This window comes from Triticum dicoccoides, chromosome 3B (assembly GCF_002162155.2).
Source record: "Triticum dicoccoides isolate Atlit2015 ecotype Zavitan chromosome 3B, WEW_v2.0, whole genome shotgun sequence".
NCBI lineage: Eukaryota > Viridiplantae > Streptophyta > Magnoliopsida > Poales > Poaceae > Triticum > Triticum dicoccoides.
The window spans coordinates 857,429,272-857,453,942 of record NC_041385.1 but is presented as its reverse complement, the minus strand read 5'-3'; the positions used below and the strand labels follow the sequence as shown (position 1 = coordinate 857,453,942).

The 24,671-nt window shown below is 46.6% G+C and overlaps 1 non-coding gene and 1 pseudogene across 1 annotated transcript; both read right to left on the bottom strand.

Annotated features, from left to right (window-relative positions):
* Positions 1-5,944: 5,944 nt before the first annotated feature.
* LOC119282894 lies at positions 5,945-6,027 on the bottom strand. The gene has a single exon (XR_005138925.1). It is a non-coding gene; the product is annotated as a small nucleolar RNA SNORD24 (small nucleolar RNA).
* On the bottom strand, positions 5,949-8,260 carry LOC119282720 (annotated as a pseudogene).
* Between the last annotated feature and the right edge of the window lie 16,411 nt (positions 8,261-24,671).

The following is a 24,671-nucleotide window of genomic DNA, read 5'->3' as shown; positions in this document are numbered from 1 at the left end:
GGAGGCAGGCGAGAAGGAGGAGGACGAGGAGGAGGAGGAGGAGGAGGAGGTTGGGGAGGGGGAGGCAGGCGATGAGGAAGGTGGTGGCGGGGATGATGGTTGTGGCGGGAAGGGGGTTGACAACAAGGGGTGGCTGCGTGCCAACGCAAAGCTACCAAAGCAGGTTACTGCTACTGAGGAGTAGAAGTGGCTCATTGAGCCCACGGGGAAAGAGTAAGTGGCACTTTATAATAATTTCATTATTTTGCTTGTCACATGTTCATTCCAGTTGTTATTTATTTTGCTTGTCACTTGCTAATTGTTCATTCTTTTGCAGCAACTAGATATATTCTAAAGGGGTCCGTATTCCCAACGGCCTCATCACTGTCTTGTTGAAGTTACACTGGCCGGGGTTGTACTGCCCGGATCCGGTCAGGCACCCGGACCGTCGGGTTTTGGCCACGAGCTGGGACCACTGGGAAGCGGCCCTCCACGCGGACCATGGGACCCATGCCAATGCCGTGATCACTACTTTCTGGGTGAGTTCTCTTCAGAAGCACAAGTCCATTCTAGTTTCATGAATGATTTAACTCATGGCTTCTTCCATTCTTGTTTCCTGCATGATTGTAGAAATTCTATCGAGTTCTTCCGGAGCACAAGGCCAGAGCGAACCAGATCGTGCTGCGCCAATGCAAGAAGAAGGCCCGCCAGATGGAGTACAAGGTGCGCTATGTGACCATCTCGACATACCATCACGACACTCTTGGTGTGAAGATGACCACGGCAGAAGCACGGAGGATGGACATTACCTTGGAGAGGCACGAATACTTGGCGGTAAGTATAAAAGATTTTTCATTATGCTTTCATTACCTTGTGGTACATTTCACCGTTTCGTGTTGACATGCCATTATGCTCTCATTATGTAGGTGTGTCCAAATTGGTGTTATGGAAAAGATGAGTCCTGGGTGGCATTGGTAGATCTTTGGTGTGATGAGGCTGGACCCTGGGTGGCTATGAGAGTCAAAAACAAGGCTAACCGAGGGAAGGAGGGAGTACATGCTCAGGGAATCCAAAACCACTATATCCACAAGGCAGTTAATGTATGACTAACCCCATTAAACATTCTTCTTCTTCTATTTACCATCACTTTCTTATGTATGACTAACCTCTATTTGGTGGTGCAGGAGGAGAAACTGAAGCGGCACTCTCACACATGCAGGCGTGGGAGATCGCCCATACGCGGAAGGACCCCAAGCCTGGCTTGCCCAAGTACTACGTCAAGAAGACCGCGCATAGGAAGAAGGACTACTCCGATGGGTATCTAAGGTTACATCTGACACACCTGACCCCATTGCAGAGGATCTGGACGAAAGGGTGATGGTGGGCATGGGGCCGAAGGAGCACGGTCGGAAGGCGGTTCTCGATGTTGTGATCACTCCTACTATCTCCTACACACAGCTCGGTCGGATCGACCCGAGCCTGAGCTAGCGCACGAGCACGCCCATGAGCAGTGCACTGTCACAGTCCCTCTTTTAGGAGCGGCAAACTATAAGTATTTTCCCTCTTATCTTCATTACTCACTTTATTTTCCGCATTTAGTAGTTTTATGAGTTCCGTCATGTCATACTGTAGGCCTACATGGAGTACACACGCCAGGAGACCATGGCTTGGCACGAGAGCCTTCATGCATACCATCAGCAGAGGGATCGCTAGATGCAGCACGCTTTTTAGGAAATGGTGGCCGACAGGTGTCCTCGGTGCCCAGCAGCAGAGGATCCTCCAGCACAACCTATGTTGCTGACCTTTGAGGAGTTTGTGGCACAGAACGCTGGCCCCTCGCGGGTTAGTTCATCCTCAATCTATTCACTCAAATCATATCATGCCTTTCAACACAGTCATATATCTCGTTAATATGTCTTTTCAATATCCAGGGAACCGGTGGATCAACCGTTGGCGGTGGTCTTCGCAGCACTCCCGAGTCACGGAGCCCGACCACTCCGATCCACGAAGGCGGATGCGGAGGTGGAGGCGGTCTTGGCGGTAGCGCTGCCGCTAGCAGTCACGACCTGGGCTTCAGTGGTCTTGGCGGTGACGACCTCCGCGGTGCTCGACGTCCTGGCGCTTAAGCCTTTGGGTCACATTGTGGCGGTCTTGCTGGTGATGATACTTATATGCTTGTGATGTTTCTTATCTTATTGTTGTTTGTGATATTCTTATATGCTTGGTGCTGATGATACTTATATGTTCATGCTTTGCGATGCTTCTTATGACGTGTGATGATGAATTTGTTGTGTGATGCTGCTCATTATTGTTACGTGATGCATATATTGTTGTATGATTCTTATATATGATGTATATATTCAAATGAACTATGCTGAAAAAACAGAAAAAAGAAAAAAAATAGACAGAAACTATGCCGACGGCAAGGTCGTCGACATAGACCTGGCGTGAGCTCCCACTGGGTGACACGTGGCACGTCTATGCCGACGGCCTAGCCGTCGGCATAGATCCAAACTAAGCCGACGGCTAGGCCATCGGCATAGACCTGCTCCAGGAGCTCCCAGTGGCTGCCGAATGGAACGGCTATGTCGACAGCCTAGCCGTCGGCTTAGTTTGGATCTATGCTGACGGCTAGGCCGTCGGCATAGACCTGCCTCAGGGGTGACCTTTGCTTGCCACGTGGCAGGTCTATGCTGACGGCCCAGCCGTCATCTTAGTTTGGAACTATGCCGATGGCTAGGCCGTCGGCGTAGACCTGCCACGTGGCAAGCACGCATTGGACAGTACTTGACGGCGGCCGCCGTTAGGCGATAACTATGCCGACGGCCAGGGCCGTCGGCATAGCTGTACGGCCACCGTCGGGATAGGGCCTATGCCGAGGGCCTTTCTATGCCGACGGTCATCCTAGCTACGCCGACGGATATGTTGCCGACGGCCCCATGCCGACGGGGGCCGTCGGCATAGGCCTGTCCCGGCGGCTAGTTAGGGCTATGCCGACGGCCCTGGCCGTCGGCTTAGGGTGCGATTTTGGTGGTGTTAAGCCGCCTTGGCAGACGTCCGATTCTCTCTACCAGGATGGATTGCAGCCACTCGTTCCTCCTCATCGCTTCCATCCATGGGTTACACATCATAGTTATGTCGCTGGTGAACATGAGCACCAAGGATGGGGTGAACGCTTCAGCACCGCTGCAAAAGTAGGAGCACCATCCCGTAGCTGGTGACGACTGGCTTCCATTGCAGCAGCGGTGGCTGGCGCCCAGGGCTTCAGCTCAGAACTGATGCCCGGCAACGAGGGCTTCATTACAGCATATGCGGACTCTGCATCGCATCACTGGTGACCCACCATCGTCTCGCCCATCCGACATGCAGCACTGACGAAGCTCGATTGCGGCCTCGGCGGTGCTTCATTGAAGACTCCACGACGCTCCAATGCAGCACCGGCAGCGTGACAATAGCTTCAATGCAGCACTGGCGACGCACGACAAAGCTTCATTGCAACGTCGATGGCGCTTCATTGCAGCCTCGGCGGAGCTCCATTGCATCCCATCACAGCTCCTTGCACACCAGTAGAGAGCAGCCCAACTTCCCCCTGCGTGCTGCCTTGCAGCACCGGGGCGAGCACTGTCCGTCTCTAGTCTTCATGCTGCTTTACAACCCTAGCGGTGGCGCTGCACCAGTGGCCGGTGTCGCCCCTTCCTATTGAGCAATAATGGAGGTCTGCCATGGGGAGGAGTACACAGCTCATGGTGGTGTGGCCCTCTGCCTCACAGCAACAACGACCCTAATTTTGGGCGGGATGCATCTCGTGGTGGCCGCCTCCGTCCCTCTGGTTCGCAAGAATGGGGGCTAGTGCTTCGGCGTCGCCATGGGTGCCTTCTTCTTGCTTGGATGCAACAGAAGAGAAGTGGGGAGGAAAAGAGATGACGAGAATGATTGGACGAGATAGATCGTGTGAGAAGAGATAAGACTGGAGGGGGAAGCGGTGGGCTAGGCCCACAAGGGGCACGTGTCGTTTAGAGAACACGGCTTATGTGTCGTTGTTTTCATCCCGCTTAATTGAAATGTTTTCCATAAAAATTACATCATAGTCAATTGACCACATAGCGGAGACTACAAGCACTGGAGCGAGCCAAAGGCACGTCGCCATCATCGGCCCTCCTTCACCGGAGCTGGGCAAACATCATTGTAATAGACATTAGGGAAGTCGTTGTGCTAAGGCCTCATAGGACCAGCGCACCACAAAAGCAACCACCGCTGGTGAAGAGAAGCGTAGATCAGAAGAAACCAATTTGTAGACACGAACGTAGACACACCAAGACTGGATCCACCGAAGACCAACACCGATGGAATCCCACGAGATCCATCAGAGACACACCTCCACATGCCTTCCGATGATGTTGTACGCACTGCCAAAACGGGGACTGGTTGGGGAGGACCATATTCCAACTACAGGGAGTTGCCACCGTCTCTCCTTCCTGTGTAGTACACAAACCCTAATCAGCCCTAAAAGAAGACGTAAATATGGAGCAGGAGCCCTCTCACCGGTGAGGGCCGAGGTCCACCGCGCCTCCATGGCCCTAAAGCCACCGAAGACAAGGTGGATCAGCGGCGGCGCTGGTGGGAGGCGAGAAGACCCTCTTCCTCTAGATTGATTTTGTTGTACAAAATCCTCCAACAATGGTTGCGGAGCTCATTGAATGCCACTGCATCATGGAGGGAGGATATTGTTTGTTCTTTCTTCGCACCTTTTGATGCAGAAACAATCCTCAACACTCATTTGTGCCCGAGAAAAATTTCACACTTCTAGGCATGACATGAAGAACCTCGAGGATTGTTTACGCACTACAAGAAATATGTCAACTTGTGACCTTGACTATTGGTCACTGAATGGTCACTGTTTTCAATTTGTGACCTTTTTGTGACCAAAAACATAAGGTCAAAAGCTGGCGGTCGTAAACTGACTATATCGACCTTTCTTCTGGAATGGTCGTAGACGTTTATGACCAAAATACGTCTACTTTGGCGTTTTGGTCACTAGCAACCTCCCCAAGCCACGTAGGCATCCAGCGTGGCAATCTGATGTGGCACAAGATTCAGCCCGGTCCAATTCGATTTTCTACATGGGCGGAGCCCAACAATTCAACCTTTTTAATATTTATTTTTCCTATTAATATTTGCTAGCTACATGGGCCTGGCCCAACAATTCAGCCTTTTTATTTCTAGATGCGGCCTTTTACAGCGTATGATCTTTTACTTTTCTATTTTATTTTCCACGTTTTTACATTTGTCCCAAATATCATAATATCATACACTGGTCCCACACGTCAGAAATTTCAAATGTGCTCAAATTATTTGGATAAGTGGGTCGCATGAGTCATGTTTTCATTGCACACATTTTCAAATCACATACATAATTACTATTTCATATGAAACAGGAATTGTAGTTCTGAAACATACATGAAATTCACAGAGAGAAGATACATTAAATCACATACATAATTACTATTTCATTCACAAACAAGGAGAAGATACATTAAATTCCCAGATAACCCAGCTATTATTACATAACTTGCTATATAAGAATGTCTTGGAGCTTCTTTGAACATCTTTCGTCTTGAATTTACTCAAAATATCTGCCAACAAGAAAACAGAACAACAAGGATAGGGTGAATAACAACAACAACAACAACAGGGGGTGCTATTTAGTAGTAAGATCAAGTCTGGAATATAAGAATGCTTTGTTGTAATTGATAACTAAAATCTACAACAGGTCACAGTGGCAGTAGCTAAAACACAATCTCAGAAAAAGCATATAATTGATGTGACATAACAAACTAGACAACCAAGAAATTGATGTGACATAGCTAGTTTCCAGCAATATCCAACGACAAATTGATGCCACATATATGTATCTATCATGCAAACAGCGGATGTACTGTACTGATAACATTAGACTAGAAATAAGAGCCTCAGAGATCTTGGTGGTTAAGATCATCAAGTGGGATAAACCCATTAAGAGTAGCAAATATTTTGATAACATCACAGGCTCTGTTTGGCACGCAGAAAATTAATCAGTTGAAGCAGAGGCGATGTTTGGCATCACTGCATTTTACAGTTCCAAAACAGACAGACAGAGTTAGGAATCGGTAGCAAAGCAAGTATACATATATAGGAATCTCTACTTGGAACCTAGAGTAAGAAGCACGGCTAGAAGAGCCGAAGAATTAATTAATCATGTGTTATTCTTTAACTGGAATGTGCATGCATCATCAACAGAGAGGTGTGAGCTCTGGACTTAATTGTTTGTGAGAATGGACTGGACTGTTCCAAATACGTGCATCATCATCAGTTCTGTGAAGCAAATCTACATATCATATTTCTAGAATGGGCGCACCCAGTTGCTCACAAGTAGATTCAAACCCAACTTGTAATGCAATGATGTTTCTTGTACAATATTACTATAGTTACCTAAATTTCCATGGGAATAGTGACAGCAGAAACAGGGGAACGAGAAGTAAGTTAAATTAGAGCTAGCAGTTCCAAGCAATCACTAAAAACAGCAGCAAAAGCAGACACAGATGCCCGCCAGAGCCATTCCCACATGCAAAGCAAGCACCTTAAGCCCTCTCGCCACGGATCCTCGAAGAGACCCACCAGGTAGGCCTCTGCAGCCTCCTGAAGGGCCAACACCGCATGGCTCTAGAAGCGGAGGTCAGTCTGCACAGACAGAACAGGATGGTGCTTTTAGTTTACTTGATTCATCATACTATAAGAGTTGACACAACAGGAGCATCACAATGTAGTGCACAAGTTGATTGATCACCTTGAAGTCCTGGGCAATCTCCCTAACAAGCCTCTGGAATGGAAGCTTCCTGATGAGCAGCTCCGTGCTCTTTTGGTACTTGCGGATCTCACTGCAAAGTCAAGCACAAAATTTACTCATTTGAGAATACTTCAAAACAAAACTATAACACATGCTAGAGTAGGTTGGAAGATTTTACACACCGAAGAGCAACAGTTCCAGGGCGGTAATGGTGAGGCTTCTTCACTCCTCCAGTTGTGGGAGCAGACTTACGGGCAGCCTGTCAAAAAGCAAAGTAGAGCACATGGTCAAATTAACAATAATACCATGATAGTCAATATACATCAGTAGGATATCTGGTCATAAGCTGGCAATGAAGGTTGAGGTTCAAATTATACCCAGTTCAATTTACCTAAACCATAAATAAAGACATGGCATAGGTAAACTATCAATATTGCAGTCACAAACCTTGGTGGCTAGCTGCTTCCTAGGAGCCTTTCCTCCAGTGGACTTACGAGCAGTCTGCTTAGTACGAGCCATGAGCAAAACCTTGGTTTACCTGAAGCAAAAACAGAACATAGTCAATTCTATAAATTGAATATCACAATAACACAATATAGTCTTCTCATAACCAGTAAATTGTGCCTGGCACCTTGTTGCTAGCAAATCCATTCAATAACTATAGAGTCCCAACAATCATCAGCCTAGAATACCTACCAAAATTTTGTACATCAAAAACTAACAACGTCATACAACACAGTTATACACCCCTTCAGATAGAAAGCAGTGTATTTCTAACTAAAACTTTTCATTCAAAAGATCAGACCCAAGATAGAATTCAACTTCAGATGAAAGTCCTGATCTACCTTTAGCATAGTTTGTTCACTTGAAAGACACATATAAAGATGGCACACTAAAAAACTGCAGCCTAGTACGTTTTTAACACTAAAGAAAACAAGGCTACCATGATCACCTAATTTTGCAAACAAAAGCAAGAAAAGAAATATCAGTCCACTGATAAAAATATGCTTCCTAGTTATCACATGTAATGGTTGAACATCAACTTCACATAGTTATGTGCACATGATTTTAGTAATTAGCTAACTGGCAAGTTGATACAATTCAGATACAATAAATGTGAATGTGCATGTACTCAATGTGCATGTACTAAGAAGCCAAGAACACTGAAGAATTTACTGATTGAACAAGCAATGGTCAGTTCATCCCAAACCTCTCAGCTTCACACAACTAAATCAATGTCCCAGGAAGGAATCACCATAAATTTTACCACATACAGTACAAGCACAATGAAGTAGCATACCGAACAGCAGAGCAGGTAGCGGAGGAGGAGAGGGGGGCTGAGGAGCGGCCGCTTGCCTTGGCGACGTGGTCCATCAAGGCAAATTTGAAGGCGATGCCGAGGCAGCCGAAGAGGACGGATACGTTGGAGCAGCCACGCGAGAAGTCCCCCGCCGCCATCGCGGGCTGCTGGTGCGGCTTGGCGACGGCTGCGAGCTGCTCGAACGATGCACCGATCCACCGCAGCGGCTTGTCTACCTCGTTGGACCCCATCGGCATCGGTGGTGCTTAGCACCGCCACGGTGGTGCCCACGGTGCCGAGGATCTCGCGGTTTCTCAGGGGCTGGCTCGCCGCCTCCAACGCTGCCAGGGCCGACGCTACCATCACGTCGCCAGGGCCGCAGCCACGCGATCGACATGCGCCACGCGGATGCGGTTGCGGATCTGGGTCCCGACGGCGCGGACCCCCTCCGCCAAGGGCACCCTGCCGCCGGCCGCCATGGAGGGGTTGGCCATCGAGGAGGAAGGGGTCTCAGGCTAGGGTTTCGGCTGGAAGTGGGGAGTGTCTCTCAGCTCGGCATGGAGGAGGCCGGGATTGGGGGAGAAGTGGTTGGGTCGATCCAGAGATCCAGAGAGGAGGAGAGGAGGAGGAGTCATGGGTTGGAGGGATGGAGGGAATCGATCCATATAAATCTTGCTGGACAGAGGGCGCCGGAGGTGGTGCGGATTGGAGGGGATCGATCCATATGGATCTCGCCGGACAGAGGGTGCCGGAGGTGGCGGCGGCCAGGGAGGAGTGGAGCGCTAGGGTTCAAGAGAGAGAGAGAGAGGCGAGTGGGCACGAGGGGTTGGGTGCGGTTGGGTGCGTGGGAGGGAGTGCGGGTTGTGGGTTGGGCGACGTGGGTGAGACAGGCGGGCCGTTGGATCCAGGAGCATCCGACGGTGATTAGGCACGATCCGCGTCAGATGCTCCAGGACCAATCAGAACGCAGTATACCAGTACTACATTTTTTGACCATCTTGGTCGTAATCGACTAAAAGTAAGGTGCTAAATCATATTGGCTATTTTATGATCTGAAAAATAAAAATAAAAATAAAATACCTTCTCATGTTTCATCAAATTTGACCTTAGTTTTTAGGAATAATGACAAATCCAAATAAGACAAATATCTTTTAAAAGAGTTAGGAGAAATTAGTTTTTTAAATCATTTTCCATTTGTAAAGTGTCCAAAATGAGTTTTTTTGTGAAGGACATACTATATATTTGTTGTAAAACTTTACCAAATCAATTTTCTAAAATAATAGGCCATATATAATGCACAACTGACCAAATAGTTGAGTGTCCAAAGCTTTTATCCACCTCACGTGAAAAAGACAAATATCCACCGATTCAGCTGGAAGCGGGTCAAATTTGAACTGTAGCTGCCTTGTAGTTTGCTCTTTATTTTTTTCCAAAAATCATTTCTAGGTACATAAGTATCTATTTAATCAGAGAAACACCAAAAAAATTCCAAGATTCAACCACTAGCTAGGAACGGTCATTCCCGCCGTTTTGACCGCATTTTGAAACGGGCATAAAAAATTCAAAAAAATTCAAAAAATTGGGAGACCTTCGCATTGTGTCATTATATGTGGCCAACTTCCCAGGAAAAATAATAAACTTGTAATATGGTAATTATTTTAAAAAAGTGTTCTCAGAAACGAGCTATCATGTGTGGAGATCAATGGCTTTCAAACCAAATGATAAATCTTATGGCCACATTCATGGCATAGTTTGTTCAAATGATCTCGTATTGTGCACAAGGGTGCATATTGTAATGGCAAACAATATTGCCTAAGGAAGTTTTCATTTTTTGGATGAAAAAAATCATTTTCCATGTTCCGAGTGCCCCAAATGAGGTTTTTTTGTGAAGAACCTACCAAATATTTGTTGCAAAATTATACCAAATCAATTTTTTTACTAGGCCATATTTAATGCACAATTAACCAAATGGTTGGGTGTAAAAAGTTTTAATCCACCTCTGGTGAAAAAGACAAATTCCCGCCAATTCAGCTGGAAGCGGGTCAAATTTGAACTGCGGCTGCCTCATAGTTTGCTATTTATTTTTTCCAAAAATCAATTCTAGGTACATAAGTATCTATTTAATCAGAGAAACACCAAAAAAATTCCAAGATTCAACCACTAGCTAGGAACGGTCAAGCCCGCCGTTTTGACCGCATTTTGAAACGGGCATAAAAAATTCAAAAAAAATAAAAAAATTGGAAAACCTTCGCATTGTGTCATTAGATGTGACCAAGTTTCCAGGAAAAATAATAAACTTGTAATATGGTAATTATTTGAAAAAAAGTGTTCTCAGAAATGAGCTATCATGCGTGAAGACTCATGGCTTTCAAGCCAAATGATCAATCTTATGGCCACATTCATGGAATAGTTTGTTCAAATGATCTCATATTGTGCACAAGGGTGCATCTTGGAATTCCAAACAATGTTGCCTAAGTAAGTTTTCATTTTCTTTGCACGGAAAATTCATTTTCTATTTATCGAGTGCCCAAAAGGAGGTTTTTTTTTTAAGGACCTACCAAATAATTGTTGCAAAAATGGACCAAATCAATTTTATAAAACACTAGGACATATATAATGCACAATTGACCAAATGGTTGGGTGAAAAATGTTTTGACCCACCTCTGGTGAAAAAGACAAATTGCCGTCGATTCAGCTGCAAACGGGTCAAATTTGAATTGTAGCTGCCTCATAGTTTGCTCTTTATTTTTTCCAAAAATCATTTCTAGGTACATAAGTATCTATTTAATCAGAGAAACACCAAAAAAATCCAAGATTCAACAACTAGCTAGGAACAGTCAAGCCCGCCGTTTTGACCGCATTTTGAAACGGGCATAAAAAATTCAAAAAAAATCAAAAAATTGGAAAACCTTCGCATTGTGTCATTATATGTGACCAAGTTTCCACGAAAAATAATAAACTTGTAATACGGTAATTATTTGAAAAAAGTGTTCTCAGAAATGAGCTGTCAAGTGTGAAGATTCATGGCTTTCAAGCCAAATGATCAATCTTATGGCCACATTCATGGCATAGTTTGCTCAAATGATCTCATATTGTGCACAAGGGTGCATATTGGAATGTCAAACAATGTTGCCAAAGGAAGTTTTCATTTTCTTTGGACAAAAAAACCATTTTCCATTTTTTGAGTGCCTGAAATGAGTTTTTTTTGTGAAGGACATACCATATATTTGTTGCAAAATTGGACCTAATCAATTTTATAAAATACTAGGCCATATTTAATGCACAATTGACAAAATGGTTGGGTGTCAAATTTTTTGATCCACCTCTGCTGAAAAAGACAAATTCCCATCGATTCAGTTGGAAGTGGGTCAAATTTGAACTGCACCTGCCTCATAGTTTGCTCTTTATTGTTTCCAAAAATCATTACTAGGTAAATAAGTATCTATTTAATCAGAAATACATGGTTTGATGGCAAGACATCGAGGTTTGGACGGTGGCCGAGGGCCCCAACTCTAGAGCGCGTAAGCTCGCATGCCCGCCGCGTGGTCACCGCGTAACCGTGGCGTTGCCATGTGTTCTTGGTAGCCTAGGCATGTCTAGTGGGTTGGGCACTCCCCAGGTAGGTGCTAGGAAGAAAATCACAACATAAGATTCTCACGAGGAGACCGATCGATGCTCAAACATGAATAAGCAGCCAAGTGTTTGATTTGCGGTACAGGAAATGCACATGGCTAATGGGCGTGAGTTTTGGCTGAGGATGATCAGTTACTAAGAAGACCGTCTTCACAAATTTTCACCTCGAAAGGAGGAGCCTAGGTGGTACTTGCTTTACAAAGTACCACACCTCGAAAGGCAAGTGGAGGCGCCCCCCCACCCCTAAGGTTTCCATCCCTAGGCGCAGGGGGGGCCCAAGGGGGGCGCACCAGCCCACCAGGGGCTGGTTCCCCTCCCACTTCAGCCCATGGGGCCCTCCGGGATAGGTGGCCCCACCCGGTGGACCCCCGGGACCCTTCCGGTGGTCCCGGTACAATACCGGTAACCCCCGAAACTTTCCTGATGGCCGAAACTTCACTTCCTATATATAATTCTTTACCTCCGGACCATTCCGGAACTCCTCGTGACATCCGGGACTCCGAACAACTTTCGTTTTACTGCATACTCATATCTCTACAACCCTAGCATCACCGAACCTTAAGTGTGTAGACCCTACGGGTTCGGGAGACACGCAGACATGACCGAGACGCCTCTCCGGTCAATAACCAACAGTGGGATCTGGATATCCATGTTGGCTCCCACATGCTCCTCGATGATCTCATCGGATGAATCACAATGTCGAGGATTCAATCAATCCCGTATACAATTCCCTTTGTCAATCGGTACGTTACATGCCCGAGATTCGATCGTCGGTATCCCAATACCTCGTTTAATCTCGTTACCAGCAAGTCACTTTACTCATACCGTAATGCATGATCCCGTGACCAGACACTTGGTCACATTGACCTCATTATGATGATTCATTACCGAGTGGGCCCAGAGATACCTCTCCGCAATACGAAGTGACAAATCCCAGTCTCGATTCGTGCCAACCCAACAGATACTTTCGGAGATACCCGTAGTGCACCTTTATAGTCACCTAGTTACTTTGTGAAGTTTGGCACACCCAAAGCCCTCCTACGGTATCCGAGAGTCGCACAATCTCATGGTCTAAGGAAATGATACTTGACATTTGGAAAAGCTCTAGCTAAACGAACTACACGATCTTTGAGCTATGCTTTGGATTGGGTCTTGTCCATCACATCATTCTCCTAATGATGTGATCCCGTTATCAATGACATCCAATGCCCATAGTCAGGAAACCATGACTATCTGTTGATCAACGAGCTAGTCAACTAGAGGCTTACTAGGAACATGTTGTGGTCTATGTATTCACACGTGTATTACGATTTCCGGATAACACAATTATAGCATGAATAATAGACTATTATCATGAACAAAGAAATATAATAATAACCATTTTATTATTGCCTCTAGGGCATATTTCCAACAGAACACAAGTAGTTGTGGGCGTTAGCATGTTCAATTTGCTTACCGTTACTAGTCCTATCTTGTTTCGGCGGTATTGTGGGATGAAGCGGCCCAGACCGACCTTACACGTACACTTACATGAGACAGGTTCCACCGACTGACATGCACTTGTTGCATAAGGTGGCTAGCGGGTGCCAGTATCTCCCACTTTATTCAGATCGGATTCGATGAAAAGGGTCCTTATGAAGGGTAAATAGCAATTGACATATCACCGTTGTGGCTTTGCGTAGGTAAGAAACATTCTTGCTAGAAACGCGTAGCAGCCACGTAAAACATGCAACAACAATTAGAGGACGTCTAACTTGTTTTTGCAGGGTATGCTATGTGATGTGATATGGCCAAAAAGAATGTGATGAATGATATGTGATGTATGAGATTGATCATGTTCTTATAATAGGAATCACGACTTGCATGTCGATGAGTATGACAACCGTCAGGAGCCATAGGAGTTGTCTTAATTTATTGTATGACCTGCGTGTCATTGAATAATGCCATGTAATTACTTTCCTTTATTGCTAAACCATTAGCCATAGTAGTAGGAGTAAGATGATGGCGAGACAACTTCATGAAGACACGATGATGGAGATCATGATGATGGAGATCATGGTGTCATGCCGGTGACGAAGGTGATCATGCTGTGCCTCGAGATGGAGATCAAAGGCGCAAGATGATATTGCCCATATCATGTCACTTTATGATTTGCATATGATGTTTGTCATGTTTACATTTTATTTGCTTAGAATGACGGTAGCATAAATAAGATGATTCCTCACTAAAATTTCAAGAAAGTGTTCCCCCTAACTGTGCACCATTGCGAAAGTTCGTTGCTTTGGAGCACCACGTGATGATCGGGTGTGATAGATTCTAACGTTCACATACAACGGGTGTAAGCCAGATTTACACACGCGAAATACTTAGGTTGACTTGACGAGCCTAGCATGTATAGACATGGCCTCGGAACACAAGAGACCGAAAGGTCGAACATGAGTCGTATAGTAGATACGATCAACATGAAGATGTTCACCGATGATGACTAGTCCGTCTCACGTGATGATCGTACATGGCCTAGTTGACTCGGATCGTGTATCACTTAGATAACTAGAGGGATGTCTATCTGAGTGGGAGTTCATTAAATAATTTGATTAGATGAACTTAATTATCATGAACATAGTCAAAAGGTCTTTGCAAATTATGTCGTAAGCTCGCACTTTAGTTCTACTGTTTTAGATATGTTCCTAGAGAAAATTTAGTTGAAAGTTGATAGTAGCAATTATGCGGACTGGGTCTGTAAACTGAGGATTGTCCTCATTGCTGCGCAGAAGGCTTATGTCCTTAATGCACCGCTCGGTGTGCTGAACCTCGAACGTCGTCTGTAGATGTTGCAAGCATCTGACATACACGTTTTGATGACTACGTGATAGTTCAGTAATGTTAAATGGTTTAGAATTGAGGCGCCGAAGATGATTTTGAAACATCGCGGAACATATGAGATGTTCCAAGGGCTGAAATTGGGATTTCAGGCTAGTGCGCACATCAAGAGGCATGAGACCTCTGACGAGTTTCTTAGCCTACAAACTAAGGGAGAAAATCTCAATCGTTGAGCATGTGCTCAGATTGTCTGAGTACTACAATCACTTGAATCGAGTGGGAGTTAATCTTCCAGATGAGATAGTGATGTTTCTCCACAGTCACTGCCACCAAGCTACTAGAGCTTCGTGATGAACTATAACATATCAGGGATAGATATGATGATCCTTGAGCTATTCACGACATTTGACGCCGCGAAAGTAGAAATCAAGTAGGAGCATCAATTGTTGATGGTTAGTAAAACCACTAGTTTCAAGAAGGGCAAGGGCAGGAAGGGATACTTCATGAAATGGTAAATCAGTTGCTGCTCTAGTGAAGAAACCCAAAGTTGAACCCAAACCCGGGACTAAGTGCTTCTGTAATAAGGGAAACAGTCACTGAAGCAGAACTACCCTAGATACTAGATAGATGAGAAGGCTGGCAAGGTCGACAGAAGTATATTGGATATGCATTATATTAATGTGTACTTTAATAGTACTCCTAGTAGCACCAGGGTATTACATACCGGTTCGGTTGCTAAGTGTTAGTAACTTGAAATAAAAGGGCTACGTAATAAACGGAGACTAGCTAAAGGCGAGGTGACAATAAGTGTTGGAAGTGTTTCCAAGGTTGATGTGATCAAACATCGCACGCTCCCTCTACCATCGAGATCGGTGTTAAACCTAAATAATTGTTATTTGGTGTTTGCGTTGAGCATAGACATGATTGGATTATGTTTATCGCAATACGGTTATTGATTTAAGGAGAATAATGGTTACTCCGTTTATTTGAATAATACCTTCAATGGTCTTGCACCTAAAATGAATGGTTTATTGAATCTCGATCGTAGTGATACACATGTTCATGTCAAAAGATATAAGATAGTAATGATAGTAGCACATACTTGTGGCGAGTCATATTGGTATAAAACGCATGAAGAAGCTCCATGTTGATGGATCTTTGGACTCACTCGTTTTTGAAAAGATTGAGACATGCGAACCATGTCTATTGGTATATACGCATGAAGAAACTCCATGCAGATGGATCATTTGGACTCTCCTAATTTTTAATCACTTGAGACATGCAAATCATACCACATGGGCAAGATGACTGAAAGGCCTCGTTTTCAGTGAAATGGAACAATAAAGCAACTTGTTGGAAGTAATACATTTTGATGTGTGTAGTCCAATGAGTGCTGAGGCACGCAGTGGATATCATTATGTTCTTACTTCACAGATGATTTGAGTAGGTGCCAAGTGTATTTACTTGATGAAACAAAAGTCTAAATTATTGAAAGGTTCAAGTAATTTCAGAGTGAAGTTGAAGATCGTCGTGACAAAAGGATAAAATGTCTATGATATGATCACAAAGATGAATATCTGAGTTGCGTGTTTGGTACACAATTAAGACATTGTGGAAATTGTTTCACAACTAATGCCGCCTGGAACACCATAGTGTGATGGTGTGTTCGAACGTCATAACTACACCCTATTGGATATGGTGCATGCCATGATGTCTCTTATCGAATTACCACTATTGTTTATGGGTTAAGCATTAGAGACAACCACATTCACTTTAAATAGGGCACCACATAATTCCGTTGAGATGACAGCGTATGAACTATGGTTTAGAGAAATATAAGCTGTCGTTTCTTAAAAGTTTGGGGCTGCGACGCTTATGTGAAAAGGTTTCAGACAGATAAACTCGAACCCAAAGAGGATATATGCATCTTCATAGGACACCCAAAAACAATTGGGTATACCTCCTATTTCAGATCCGGAAGCAAAAGTGATTGTTTCTAGAAACGGGTCCTTTCTAGAGGAAAAGTTTCTCTCGAAAGAATTGAGTGGGAGGATGGTGGAGACTTGATAAGGTTATTGAACCATCACTTCAACCAGTGTGTAGTAGGGCATAGGAAGTTGTTCTTGTGGCGCCTACACCAATTGAAGTGGAAGCTAATGATAGTGATCATGAAACTTCAGATCAAGTCACTACCAAACCTCGTAGGACGACAAGGACGCGTACTACTTCAGAGTGGTACGTAATCATGTCTTGGAGGCCATGTTGCTAGACAACAATGAACCTACGAGCTATAGAGAAGCGATGGTGGGTGAGGGAGTCCTGGATTAGGGGGTATCCTGACAGCCGGACTATATACATCGTCCGGACTATTGAAGCGGGAAGATACAAGACTCAAGACTCCGGCTCGTGTCCAGATGGGACTCTCCTTTGCGTGGAAGACAAGCTTGGCGATCCAGATATTATATTTCCTTCCTTGTAACTGACTCCATGTAAACCCTAGCCCTCTCCGGTGTCTATATAAACTGAAGAGGATGGTCCTTAGAAGGCCGATCACAATTACATTCATACCATCATAGGCTAGCTCCTAGGGTTTAGCCTCTATGGTCTCGTGGTAGATCTACTCTTGTACTACTCATATCTTCAATATTAATCAAGCAGGAACTAGGGTTTTACCTCCATCGAGAGGGCCCGAACCTGGGTAAACATTGTGTCCCTTGCTTCCTATTACCATCAGCCTAAGATGCACAAATCGGGACCCCCTACCCGAGATCCGCCGGTTTTGACACCGACATTGGTGCTTTCATTGAGAGTTCCTCTGTGTCATCGCTGCAAGGCTTGATGGCTCGCCTCGTTGTCAAGGATGACATCATCTCTGGAGGAGCGCTGGCTGTAGGCCAAATTCTCCGACTTGGCGTCTTCATTATGGCCGCCCCATTGGCTGTCGCACCAACGATGGCCTCTCGGGTCATCATGCATAACCTTCGTATCAATTTGGAGCTTGCCGAACAGATGGATCCGATAAAGCTCTCCTCTCTTAATGAGCTCTTGGATTGCGTCGCCGCTTTGGGAGTCGCTACGGACTATGACCGGATTGGGCTTAAACCTGACCAAAGGGACATTAGATCCCCGCCGGCCACCCATGAGATAGCGGTAGTGGGGGAACCACACACGGGTTGCCCCTCAACTCTGAGGACGAATTATGTACGGATCGCCAAACTCTGTGGATCAAGCACCGACTCAAAGGAAGACATGACCCGGGTCCCGGACTTAGAATCGGGCATTGGGTCGAAGAGATTGGGCAACACTCCGGATCCTGAGCTGTCGGGATCGGAGCCTCCCTTGCCCTAGGGTGTTAGACCGGATCAAAATCTGGATTCAGCCAACAACACCCACCCGGACTTAAACCGTCTCTCCCGCATCAGGCAAGAGCCCCAGGAGACAGTACATCGTTACTGGGCCAGATTCCTCCTTACGCTTAACAAGGTCAAGGGCTGCCACGAGGAGGACGTAGTCTCACTTTTCTGCAAAAACTGCACGAACAAAGGACTCCTTAATGCTATAAGCCGTCGTGACATAATAAACTTTGCGGACTTGGCAACCATAGTACAGAAGTACTGTGCGATGGAAAGCGCCTGGAAAACCCAAATGGAATTTTGGGATAGTACGGCACTCACCAGAACCTTTGTCTGAACTAAACGGTCGAACTCTCGAAAGTCGGCCGATCCAATTCCCAAGAAGTCGAAACCCGCCCGAGGGCATGGAACCGTGTTGGAAGGATGGCTCAATGGGCCATGTAAGCTTCACAGTACGCCGGACGCAACACCAACCCATAGCCTTAGGGCATGTTGGATACTCCGGGAGGTAGCAAAAAGTGGCGAGGATCTCCTCGAGAGCCATAAAGCAGAGCAACATCCCACCAAGGAACACAATACGGTACTAACAGTCTCCGAGACCTTCGCCTCAAACAATAGGCGCAAGCGAGCTCATCGAAGCTCCGCTGAAATCTGCCATGTGGCAAAATAAATCCGTGGAACGACACTGCTATAACTTTCAATGCCAGTGACGAACCCCAATTCCAGACCATCCGGGAACCAGCCGCTCTGGTCCTTAGCCCAATAGTGGACGGCTTTTGGCTCACTAAAGTACTCATGGACGGCGGAAGCAGATTAAACTTGATATACGAAGAAACACTCAGGAAGATGGAAAATGACAAAAGCCGCATTGAACAAAGCGGCACAACCTTCAGGGGAATTATCCCTAGTCGGGAAGCACGGTGTGCGGGGAAAATCACACTCGATGTGGTATTCGGCACCCCAGAGAATTACAGGTCCGAAGAAATCACATTCCAAGTGGCTCCTTTCAGCAGCGGATACCACGCCCTTCGAGGGCGGGACGCATTTGCAAGCTTTCAAGCTATACCCCATTACGGGTACATGAAGCTTAAAATGCCCGGACCCAATGGAATCATCACTCTAGCTAGTGATCCGGACGTCGCACTCCGCGCCAAAAACAAAACTGCAGCACTAGCCTTGGAAGCACTGTCCGAAGCCCTAGCAGCAGAAGCATTAACAACACTGCGCACCACCGTGGACAGGGACAACATGATACTCGACAAGCGACCCAAGTCCACCTCATTTAAACCCGCAGATGAGATAGTCAAATTCCAAGTCCACCCTACGGACCCCACGAAGACAGCTTCCATCGGGACACAGTTGAGCCCCACTATGGACGCCGCACTGCGAGACTTCTTACGCGAGAATTGGGACGTTTTTGCCTGGCACCCATCGGATATGCCAGGCATCCCGCGCGGATTGGCCGGACATAGCCTTAACATACTAAAGGGATACAAACCTATTAAACAGACCCTAAGTCAATTTTCAGAGCCCAAACGGCGGGCCATGGGGGAAGAGCTAGCCAAGCTACTTGAGGCCGGATTCATCAGAGATATCAAGCATCCGGATTGGCTGGCGAACTCGGTAATGGTACCAAAGAAGGACAAATCCTGGAGCCTATGCGTCGACTTCAAAGACCTCAACAAGGCTTACCCCAAGGATCCCTTTCCCCTCCCTCGCATCGATCAAATCATCAATGCCACAGCAGGACATGACTCACTGTGTTTCCTCGACGCATACTCTGGATACCATCAAATAAAGATGGCAGAGTCCGACCAAGCTGCAACAGCTTTCATAACACCGTATGGCCCTTTCTGTTTCAACACTATGCCTTTCGGGCTTAAGAATGCCGGCGCAACCTATCAACGCATGATTCAAACATGCCTGGAAAAGCAAATCGGGAAAACAGTGGAGGCATACGTGGACGACGTAGTCATAAAAACAAGACACGTCGAAACCCTAATAGATGACTTGAGGCTTACGTTCGACAACCTCCGAACATACGACATCAAGTTGAATCCAGAGAAATGCGTTTTCGGCGTCCCCTGTGGAAAACTTCTAGGCTTCATCGTTTCCAATAGAGGAATTGAAGCTAATCCGGCAAAAATCCGAGCTTTGTCGCAGATGGCTATACCAATAGACCTCAAACACATCCAGAAACTAGCTGGATGTGTGGCTGCTTTGAGCCGCTTTATCTCCAGGTTAGGAGAAAAGGCATTACCGCTTTACCGCCTTCTTCGGCACACCGGACACTTCGTGTGGATAGATGCAGCCACGGCCGGACTCAATGAAATAAAGACCTTATTGGCCAATAATCCAGTCCTAACAACGCCAAATATCGGCGAACCTATGCTGCTGTACATAGCTACAACGCACCAAGTTGTAAGCGCAGTACTCGTCGTCGAACGAGAGGTTGACGGATACAAATTCCCGCTATAGAAGCCGGTTTCTTACGTATCCACGGTCCTCACCCCATGCAAATACCGATACCCACACTATCAAAAATGAGCATACGCGGTCTTCATGGCATCCCGAAAGCTATGACACTACTTTCAAGAGTGTTCGATGACGGTGGCCTCCGAAGTACCACTAAATGATATAATAAATAACCGCGATGCCACGGGCCGGATCGCTAAATGGGCCATCGAGCTCCTTCCGTTCGACATAACATACAAGCCTCGGCGGGCTATCAAGTCGCAAGTATTAGCTGACTTTGTCACCGAATGGACGGAAGCCGAACTCCCTAAAGAGTATGGCACGTACTCTAACTGGATCATGCACTTCGACGGCTCTAAAATGCTGGCCGGATTGGGAGCAGGCGTAGTCCTGACGTCCCCCACCGGAGAAACGGTCCAATACATCCTCCAAATATTATACACAGACTCCAACAATGCAGCCGAATATGAGGCTCTGTTGCATGGTCTTCGGATGGCAGTCTCTATGGGCATTCAACGCCTAGAGGTGCGCGGGGATTCAAACCTCGCAATATCATAAATAAACGGAGACTTTGATGCCAAGGATCCGAAAATGGCCGCCTACCGTAATGCTGTCCTTAAAATGTCAGCTCGGTTCGAGGAGCTCGAATTTCACCATGTGGCTCGAGAAAACAATCAAGCGGCACATATCCTTGCCCGCATCGGCGCTAAACGTGACCCTGTCCCATCTAACATATTCCTGGAAAGGCTGTTCAAGCCATCCATGGTATGGGAAGGGGAGTCCAGCAATACCAGCACGGATCCGAATACATCCCCAGATTCCGAACTATCAGACATAATCGGAGGCTCTACCACCGAAATAACATCGTCAGCCCACAAAATAATGGCTGTCATCGCCCCGTGGACTGGGCCTTTCTTGGCCTACCTAAATAGGCAGGAGCTCCCCAAAGATCAAAATGAAGCACGCTGCATCGTCCGACGTTCTAAAGTTTACAAAGTCCATGAAGGGGAACTCTATAAGAAAAGTGCGACCGGAGTGCTCCAAAGGTGCATCTCCGAAGAGGAAGGGCGGCAGCTCTTGGCTGAAATCCATGCCGGACTGGGCGGGCACCATGCCGCGGCTCGAGCACTAGTTAGCAAGGCCTTCCGTACAGGTTTCTATTGGCCTACGGCCCGAGCAGACGCACAGGACCTTGTCCAACACTCCGTCGGTAGCCAGCTCTTTGCCAATCAGAGTCATATGCCCCCTACCGCTCTCCAAACAATCCCCATAACTTGGCCCTTCGCGGTCTGGGGACTGGATATGGTTGGACCCCTTAAAGGGGGAAGCCACAAGAAAAAATACTTATTGGTCATGGTAGATAAGTTCACCAAATGGATAGAAGCCAAACCAGTGAAAACAGCCGAATCCGGACCAGTAATAGACTTTATATCCGGGGTCGTACACCGATACGGTGTCCCCCATAGCATCATCACCGATAATGGCCCAAATTTCACAGCCAATGAAGTGAAAGCTTGGTGCGGCAAAATGGGCATTAAGCTTGACTATGCTTCCGTCTACCATCCTCAAACAAATGGCCAGGTCGAACGGGCAAACGGTCTCATCATGAGCGGCATCAAACCCAAACTAGTGCGATCCTTGACAGAGTCGGACACTCATTGGGTCGAGGAGCTCGACTCCGTGCTCTGGGGGCTGCGGATCATGCCAAATCGCACCACTGGATATACACCATTTTTTATGGTGTATGGCGCGGAAGCAGTACTACCCTGCGACATAATACATGATTTCACGCGTACGCATGTACGAAGAGAAGGAAGCCGAGTTACATCAGCAAGATAACTTGGACGCCCTAGAGGAGGAGCGCGATGTCGCTAAGGCCCGTTCCGCATTCTATCAGCAATAGGCTCGACGATACCAAATCAGAGAAGTGCGGGCCAAAACTTATAATATTGGCGAGCTCGTTCTACGCTTACCGCAGAAGAAGAAGGACAAGCTCAAACCCAGGTGGGAAGGTCCCTTTGTCATTGACAAAGTTCTCACCGGAGGAGCGTACCGCTTACGTAATGCGTCCGATAACAGACTCGAGCCGAACCCATGGAACGCGGCCAGACTCCGGAGATTCTACGCCTAGCGCCGAGCTCAGTGTTTGTCTCCTTACCTCCTCCTTTTTAATTATGCTCCCTCCCTCTTCCTTTTTCGATCCTTTTCTCTTCACATAAAGTATTTAATACAGTACGGACTTCCGGATTACTCCAGCTGCACTATGTGTGTAAGCAATACCTGTGGGCTTCCTATACGGAAGCTAAACATAACTTACTCTAAAAGGCTTTTTGCCCATCACACATGTGTTTTCCATGTGTGCCTTTTCTTCACCATTATATGCATCGATATGACTTAAGATGTGGCCAAGCTGGGTTGCCTGGCTCCTGTGTTTATGCCCTACGTTCCCGTTAATTCGGCTAGGGCATAAGGGGAGCACCTCTGCGATTGTTACTGCCGGTTCAGCCGGATGTGTACCAGACTGGGTGAAGCCGAAAGCTAGTTTCCTTAAGAGAATATTCGGTCGGTGAACACAATATGTCTTCGTTTATCATAACATAAATCCCCAGAAGTTTTGTATCCTGCGCCATGGTTCGCAGTTTGGACATGTGCCTTGTCGCATGCCTACCCAGGGAAAGGAACCCTTAACGGAACTATTCTCCCTGGAAGATGTTTCTTACTATCCATGTAATATAACATAACTAGTTGGGTACTTGTCTGTTCAAGCACTTATGACCCCTACGCCTGGTTTCCACGCATACTCCGGTTTTGTATAACCGAGGGGTATTCGGACACACCCCGGACTGTAGGATCCGGGGGCTGAAGCGAAAAGGTCCACCATGACAAATGATTTTAATCCGGCTAGGGGCTACTTATATCCATTGAATTACACAGTCACTTGGACTGACTATATTCCTCCTCTATACCATCCAATGGGCTATCTAGGTTACAATCCTGTTGAGAATACTTTGCGGCTAACGCTACCTGGTCATATACCAGACTCACAGGAATTTCTTGCCCATCTGGCCCTGCCGGTCTGACTTCGGTCATATGGTTCGGGTCCGGCTTGGTGTAGCGCGTCTTCACCATAGCCCGTGGTTTCCTTGCACCCTGCCGGCGGGCTGACATCTTCCACAGTCGGAAGCGCCGCCATGCTCCTTGAAGCATGTCCACAAGCTCTCCCATGCCATTCGGCAGGAAGCTTGATGGCCACAAGGCCTACGCTACGCCCTGCATCGCCTGCCGAGCTCGCTCGTGCAGCTGTGAGAGGTCTTGCAGTAAATCGCCTGCAGATGCGGGCATCTCCTCCTCAGGGTGACCCGTCAGCATTCCTACAAGCAAAACTCTTTCAATATACTTCCTCACCGAACTATGCTACAGTTCGTCTAGGCACTTACCATAAATGCCGCGGCAAAGCCTTTTGTTCTCCTTCACGGAGTCCGCCAGCTACGCACGGACGTCTGTCAATTCCACGTCCAGCCGAACATTGGCATCTTGGAGAGTATTCTTCTCCTACTTGACTTGCGTAAGAATGCGCTCGCCAGCCTCTGGAGATGCGACTCGTCATCCCGCCCGCCCTTCGGATTTACTCCGGGGTTATCTGCAGAATTTTCTATTAAACTCGTCATACCAGCCAGTTGCTAACCGGTACATTTTCATACAATCGAGATAAATGTTACCAGATGAGGCCTTCTGGGATTCCTCTAGCTTGGCAACCGTGGCCCTCGGTTGGTTCTTGCACTCCTCTAGCTCCCGAGACAATTTCTCATTCTTATGTACGAGAACCTGCGCATAAATTGATACTTAAAACTGTTGTTCCAACTGTTTCAAGTCTCAGGGGCTACTGCTATACATACTTATCAAACTTTCTTACCCGTATATCTTTGGTATACTGGTCCGTCGCCCGGGCAAGCCCGCCTTGAGCAGCCCGGATGTATGCGTCTCCCAAATTGAAAGCATTAAATGCCTCTTCGGAAAAGATGTTGTTGCGAAGCACGGCCCGTCGACGCCGGTGATTCAGGGCGCTCTCTACTTTGGAATTCATGGCAGAGAGCATATCTGCGTCCTCTGTCGGAGGACTATACGACATCGGCCCTGCGTCCGCCTCCTCTCTCGAAGTCGGTTCTGGAGCCCGACTGGTGGAGGCGTGGTTGGCAGGATCCCCGGATATAGTCCGGATACTCCTTTTCCTGCCAGGATGTAATTGGCGCTGTTATACTTCAAATAACAATAATTACATGACAGGTTG